The 7,098-nt window shown below is 48.9% G+C and overlaps 1 protein-coding gene across 3 annotated transcripts in view; it reads right to left on the bottom strand.

Moving 5' to 3' along the window:
- The window catches only part of arpp21 (cAMP-regulated phosphoprotein, 21), an 18,695-nt gene extending 14,493 nt beyond the window's left edge, over nucleotides 1–4,202 (bottom strand). Inside the window, exon 1 of one of the 3 annotated variants that reach the window (XM_056583013.1) lies at nucleotides 4,077–4,202. The gene's annotated coding sequence lies outside the window, so the exon portion shown is untranslated. Of the gene's footprint in view, nucleotides 1–237; nucleotides 1,342–4,076 lie in introns of those variants that run through there. The other 2 variants (XM_056583011.1, XM_056583012.1) reach the window with 2 other exon arrangements.
- Nucleotides 4,203–7,098: the final 2,896 nt, after the last annotated feature.

Genomic DNA, 7,098 nt, shown 5'->3' with positions numbered 1-7,098 from the left:
AGACAGAGAGAGGGAGATGGAGAGGGAGAGTGAGCAAATGAGAAAAGGCTCTCTTAAGGCTCACACATGAATCATTAAGAGCTCCTCCACACACACACACACACACACACACACACACACACACACACACACACACACACACACACACACACACACACACACACACCACACACACACACACACACACACACACACACACACACTCCTGAGCTGCTACACAAATAAATGTTTACTTACACAACAAATGCATATTTGCCACCTCAAAGAAAGGCTTAGCTGGTGGATCTTATAGTAGCTGCGCCTGTGTCTGAGCGTGCGTGTGTCAATCTCTCTGTGGGAGGACAAGTCTCAACATGTTCTGGCTGCACTGCTGCTGTAAATATCGTACATCAATGTGATGCATCCAACAAACCGCAGTATAATGTGAGTGTGTGTCGGCAACATAAAGAGCTATGCTTAGCGGGCGAAACATATGCTACGCTTATGCGATATCGGGCTGGTTTTCTTTTTTAACGGCATGCTTTAAGCACTGGGTTGTGTGTGTGTGTGTGTGTGTGTGTTTGTGTTTGAAAGCTTTTCTTAGAAACAACAGCTGCGGAGCTTATCATTCGATCCACCGACAGCTATATTCCCAGCATGCCACACTGAGACCCCTGATTTTAGCACCGAGACCAAACACACACACAGACAGACACACACACAGACACACACACGCATGCTCACACACCCAAACACTCACTCACGCACACGCGCAGCGTGTTAAATAGGAAGTGGCATTCCATCCTATTCAACGAGGGAGCAACTGCATTCAGTGGGATTTTTTTTTCTCCTTGGTAAGTAGCGAGGTTCCCGAGGGGGACGTTTATTCCTGTAACACGGAGGACAACGGGAACCAACTGCTACCGTGGCGCGGAGGTACAAAAGAAGAGAAGGCCATTTCCCGAAACACTGGAGATAACGGTTATTTAAAGAGATGTCTCCTTCCAGGGCTGCGCTTATCCACAGCCACCAGGTGGATTTGGTGACTCTAGCCTGTACCCAGTAAATATGCCTATGTGCAGGAATTTTAAATGATTTGTTAAACTCAATAGAAAAAGGCAACTAAACATATTTGAAGGGAAAAAAATGATATAACAGCAACCCGGAAATTTCCCCAGGGACGAGGTATAGTCCCGTATATCCCCATACATTCAGTAATTAGGGAGAGAGGAGCGAGCAGCACACCATTATGAAGTGCGTCCCCAGGGGGAGCGTGGGTCGAACAGGGGTCCGCTCACCATTGCCTAAGCCACCTCGCAATCCCTTCTGGACAGGGGAAAGAATATGACCAAATCAATCAATCCGGGGAATGGGGAACAGTGTTGTGCTGCACTGCAGTTGCATACTGGTGCATCTTCAGCAAAACGAGAGAAAACCAGAAGATGGGGCGGGGGGGGGGGGGGGGAATTTGGTTAGGGATGAGGAATCTGGAGAGGATTACCAGTGGAACTAGGGTGAAAGAGAGGAGAGAGAGAAATATATCAAGTAATATATATAGAGAGAGAGGGAGGAAAATAGAAAGAAAGAGATGGTAAGATGGAAGATACAGATGGAGAAAGAAGTACAGAAAATAGAGAGTAAGGAGAGAGAAACGGAGAGAAAGAAAACGGAGAGAGAAAGCAAAACACAAAAAAAAGAGAAATGGCAAGGTAAGGAAATCATCACAGTGATCGAGAGCCTTGCGGCTGTTCGGGAGGGGGGGGGGGTTCTGAGCCTGCCTCCCGCTCTATGCCCAGTCCGTGGAGTGTGGCGGCGGTGGGCTGTGGGGTTTTTAAGCTGAGCACTGCAGAAGTGCGAGGCTAGGGCCTCGGGCTATAGGGGCACCCGGCCCCCCGAGGGGGGCAGGTGTGACACGATCATTAGCGTGTGACGGATGGCTCGGGAGGCGGTGGAGGAAGAGGAGAGCACAGCCACCGCTACAGCGATACGTCGCAACATCCCCATCCATCTGCTCTCCCCTAGGCCCCCTGAATCCCCGGCGCCATGGAAACACTCCAGGAGTGCTGCTTTGGCCAAGGGCTGCCAGGCACTGGGTGGCATGCGTGTCGGCTGTGAGTGAGGAGCTGCCCCCCCCCCCTCCTCATCCACATCCGACACACGCATGACCCCCAGCTGACACACATGCAACCCGTGGCCCAGTGGGAGACATCTTAGCAGCCGTAGATCGACGTCGGAGGCTTGTGAGGATACATTAAAAATCTTTGTGTGTATAACATGATCTGTGTGTCCGCCATTGCTGGTTAGCTGTTGAAACAATTTGTGGAAAACCCAGGGTAACACACGCAGACTGAAGCCAGGTGTGAGGGGAGAGAGAGCGATTGTGAGAGATTGAGAGAGGGAGATAGAGAGAAAGAGAGAGCAGTGAAATATGGGCAATGTACAAGTCAATCTATTTTCTATCTGGATTTGTGTTAGCAAAGGGCAGCATCCAGCATCTCAGTCTCGTCTATCTATCTCTGGCCCAGCGGGGTTCAAACAGCCACAGATCTCTGTGTGGTGGGGTCAATATGCATTTGGACCCTGATCATCCTGGCCTGCTATCAATAGAAATGCTTTTGCATATGTTGCCTACTTGCCAACATCCCTGCAGATAAGCCCACAATGTTTTTCCCCAGGTTACCGATGGCACATAGACGGTTCACCATAGCGCAGAATTTATTCATGTGTTTGTCATTTGACTGTGCAAACAAATATATGTAGGCTACACATATTTGGGGGAACAAATATTAATAATGGCAGCCTCTTCTGTATACCTACACAAAGCAGATCTTGCTTGATATACAGGGTTAGAATACATATGGTTTTATGATTTCCTTAAAGCCCCTATGGTCATAATATCAACAGTGTCAGAGCCAGGGCTAATGACATTTCAAAGATAATATTAGATGTATAACTATTTTTTTACGATTTTTTTGTGTCTGCGTGGCCTTGTGTGTAATTCCCTAGGATGTTGATTGATTTAATTAAAATACCAAATTGCCAAGCCTGCCATATGGACCAATATTGCCATCAGTGTACTGAAGAGGCGCGTCAGAATCAGCACCAAAACTATCAGCCCGGTACCAGAATATACTAACTAATTATAAAAAATAAAAATAAAAAAGTCTCGCATGTCTTAACTCACACACAGGTAATAATATAAAACGGCACGGGGGGGGGGGGGGGATGAAAGACACTGCCGGCTAATCATATTAATTCGCTTTATACAGCATTGACATACAATGCGAAACAAAAGGATAGTGCATCATCGTAACATCCCCCAAAAATATCTAAAAGGGATGACTCGGACGATTCTTGTTTCCTCGTCAAATAAAATAAAATAAGTTGGCCCCATCACAGGCAGCTCCTCCGTCGACCAGAGAGCGCAGACCACCGGGCACACCTTAAACAGCAGAGGACAAGCAGGTATGTGCGCGTGTGGCTCTCCGTGTGTTTTTCCCTCCACCTGATTGCAGACGACGAGTGTTGTCGGTGAGAGCTCATAACCACTGTGTCGCATTACTGTGCCTGGACCGGGCTGTCACTCGGGCTATTTATACCGCAAACCTGGAGCCCATCTGCTAGCTGGGGTGGACGCCGCACTCGGTGACACTGCGCCCCGTACACGCACCTCACACTCTCACCAAAACACGAACAATGACCGAGGAGAGCGTCCACGTCCGAAGAACAAATTAGCTAGGCTAGGCGGGTAATTATCCAGAGAATAGGTCGACACTTAGTGTAAATATGATAGCGTCCGCGGCGTTGATGAAAACACTTTGATACACAGCCTCGCACGCATGAACCGCAGTAACTCCCAGTATCCCAGTATGATAATGGAAAGTAAAACCAGTGTCCAGCCAGTGGAGCCTCGTGTTTCTGCGTTAGCCCCCTGAGCCACTTAACGGTAACTTTACTGTGGGGACTTTCCATCAGACACCGATGGCAGGAAACGTTCAAAACAAATACACAGCTAAGATAAAAGCTTAATCGTCAACAAACAAAAGCAGCCCGTTGTGATTTTCGTTTACGTCGTCTCCATCCACGACGTGTCTTACCTCGAGAAGAGACCACCAAAGGACCGCCGATGAGCCTGTGTGTCCCGAGCACGTCCGTCCGTCCGTCCTGTCTTCTAGTCCGCCGCCGTGTGCTTCTGTCAGAGATGAGAAGCCACGCGCCCACACATAGGAATGCACGAGACCCAACCCCCCCACCCCCCCCCTCTCTCGCTCTCTTTCTCTCACTCTCTCTCTCTTTCTTCCCCCCCCCCCCCCCCCCCGTCGCTGCTCGCGCGGCTGGAGCACCTGCTGGCTCCTGGTTTTGGCGGTATGATTGGCATTGCGCACGCTCGCTGGCGACTCGGTGGCGCTTGCCATCCCCCGCTGCGCGTGCACATTGTAGTGTAGTGTAGTTATATGATGTCTTATTAGAAAGTACAGACACACACACACACACACACACACACACACACACACACACACACACACACACACACACACACACACACACACACACACACACACACACACACACACACACACACCACTGAGCGCTTGAGATCGGACTGGACCCTTGTGCGTGCTTGCGTGAGTGAGATTGTATGTGAGAGTGTGGCTGGTATACGGTTACATCAGCTCAATGGCTCGCGGTGACCTGACCTCCCACTGACTGAGATGGAGCGACGACGGGTCTTCAAAGCGCTAGCGGGAATTGGGAAATAGTCTATCTCTGGATGATGGTCGCCTTCTAAACGAACCTCCTCGCAGCACACACAGCGAATCAGAATCAAGAGAAAGGTCCATTTGTGTGGCGCGCGTTTGTGCAAAAGAATCTGAACGAGCGATGGTGTAATTTCTATAAGTAAGGTTCATAAATATTAACAATGGTCTTATGAATATTCAGGTCTGAATATTTAAACCATCATTCTTCAACCGGTGGCCGCGTGGCTAGAAAGCTGCAGACAGGATACGGATAAATAGACCCTCCTCGCCCCGGGGCTCAAGATCTAGATGAAAAAGATCGATCGTTTCTTTCTGTCACGTTATTTCCAGTTCGTTTCATCCAAGCCCGTGCAGTTATCAAGCCCATTTCAAGGCTTTATGCATATCGTTTTTTTGAATGATTATTGGGCTTAGGCCCTATAATCCCCTAACCCTACAACTGAAAACAACACGCGTAGCCTTAACTGCAGCATGCCAGCCGTATGCCCGGTCCTACGGCTAACATGCTATGTTAAGGCTACGACCGGTGCTACGACTACGGACGCGCTACGAGTAGGTGATGACTCGCGCTGCTTAAGAAACGACGGAGCGCTTTTATATGCGTGTGTGAGATGCTCCGCGGAGGCTCGACCAGGATCAACAGCGAATGTACGCCCCCCCCCCCCCCCCCCCCCCCCCCCCTCGCCTCCACGGAACTGCGTTTCTTGGCGTTGACAAACGCCTTCGAACGTGCGATCGGTTCGCGCTACAGGTGTGAGATAAGGCGTCTGATCAAGTGTGACACGGAGGCTCTGAGGGTTTGAGGTATAAACGGAAAGTTGAAAGGGTGAGTGTGAGGCCCTGTGATGCAGACAGGCCCCCGCTAATCTGCGGATGATCTCACCAGATGATGCACTGCGTTCGAGCGCCCCTTACCACCCGCAATCAGTCAACGGATCTTTTTAGTTTTCTCAATGTTTATCTTGGGTCTGGCTGAGGGGGGAAAACAATGAGCATCAGTATTTCTTTGCAGTAATACTCACCGATATGCCTGCTGCCATGCCAGTTGGACCATTACTTTTAAAACAGCAAGAATGCATAAACACAAACCTTTAAAGAACACCGGCCAATCTGTGTGTTTCAAAGATTAAATTCAAGATGTCAAAATGGAAACGTCAGTGTTTTTAGTTTTTGTGCTAAAGCCCTAAACCTATAAAGTAACGTATTATAAGTAAATGACCAAAGGTTATGCAACAGAAGACGGCTGACATGACTATAGACATCGTTTTGTGTTAAAAAAAAGAAATTGCCACGGAAATAATGTCTGCCTGGTCTGAGTGAAATAATACATACATGGCTTTCAGCGGAAGCCGGGGATTGAGTCATAACTAGGAACAAACACTGATGCAGCGAGCGCGTGGGCGAGAGAGTAGGCAATGTCCGGGGGTGCTTAACTACAATAGGATGAGTCGATGCTGAGCTCCAGCGGTGCGATAGGTTCCACGTGCACACGTCTTCTGATGCAATCGGTGTCGAGGAACGGATGTGTCCCCTCTCCTCTCGGTCTCTCTCCTTCTTATCTCTTTTCTCTCTGTTTTGTCTTAGTGGTTTTCATCATCTTTGTCTTGTTACACAAAGGAATCGTCCGAAATCGACGCAATCAGGTCCTTTAGAGATGGTTAGGGGCATTTTATTTATTTTGGAAGGGAGAGGAAATGCTCAGAAGGTCGTTTGATCACAAAACTGCAGAGAACGTGATGAATCAAATAAACTGCCAATTTAAATTCAAAAGTGTGTGTGCGTATATGTGTGTGTGCATGTGCGTGTGCGCGTGTGTTTGTAAGTGTGTGTGCATGTGCGAGAGGGCTTCTAACAAAACTGATAACTTAATTTCCCCCTGATCCCTTTTCACTCACTTTTGTTCTCTTACACTCATCTCTCTCCCTTCATCTGCTTCTCTGACACCCCTTTCTCTCCCACCATCCCTCCCGCTTCCACCTCTTATCTCTCTGCATCTCTCTTGTCCACCTCCCTCTCTCTCTCTCTCTCTCTCTCCCTCTCTCCCTCTCTCTCTCTCTCTCTCTCTCTCTCTCTCACTCCCTCCCTTCCCCACTTCCTCTCACGCTCTCCAACTCTTTCTCTCACTATATCTCTCCATCCACATCTCCCCCTCCCTCTTCCATCCTCTTCCCCCTCTGTCTCTCTCCTCCACCTCCTCCGTGTTCCAGTGCAGTTATCTCTTGTCGTTGACACGGGAGACTGGGAGACAGTTCTCTCAGCTGTGGGCGTCATGGCCATAAGCTGAGTCGCACTGCTATTTATATTTGTTCCTAATGAGGTGAGATTGCTCTCCACCATAGCAACGGTCTCTATGGATACC

The sequence above is a fragment of the Gadus chalcogrammus genome, chromosome 22 (genome assembly GCF_026213295.1).
Source record: "Gadus chalcogrammus isolate NIFS_2021 chromosome 22, NIFS_Gcha_1.0, whole genome shotgun sequence".
Classification (NCBI taxonomy): domain Eukaryota; kingdom Metazoa; phylum Chordata; class Actinopteri; order Gadiformes; family Gadidae; genus Gadus; species Gadus chalcogrammus.
The sequence above is the reverse complement of the archived record's forward strand: the minus strand, read 5'-3'. Positions and strand labels throughout refer to the sequence as shown.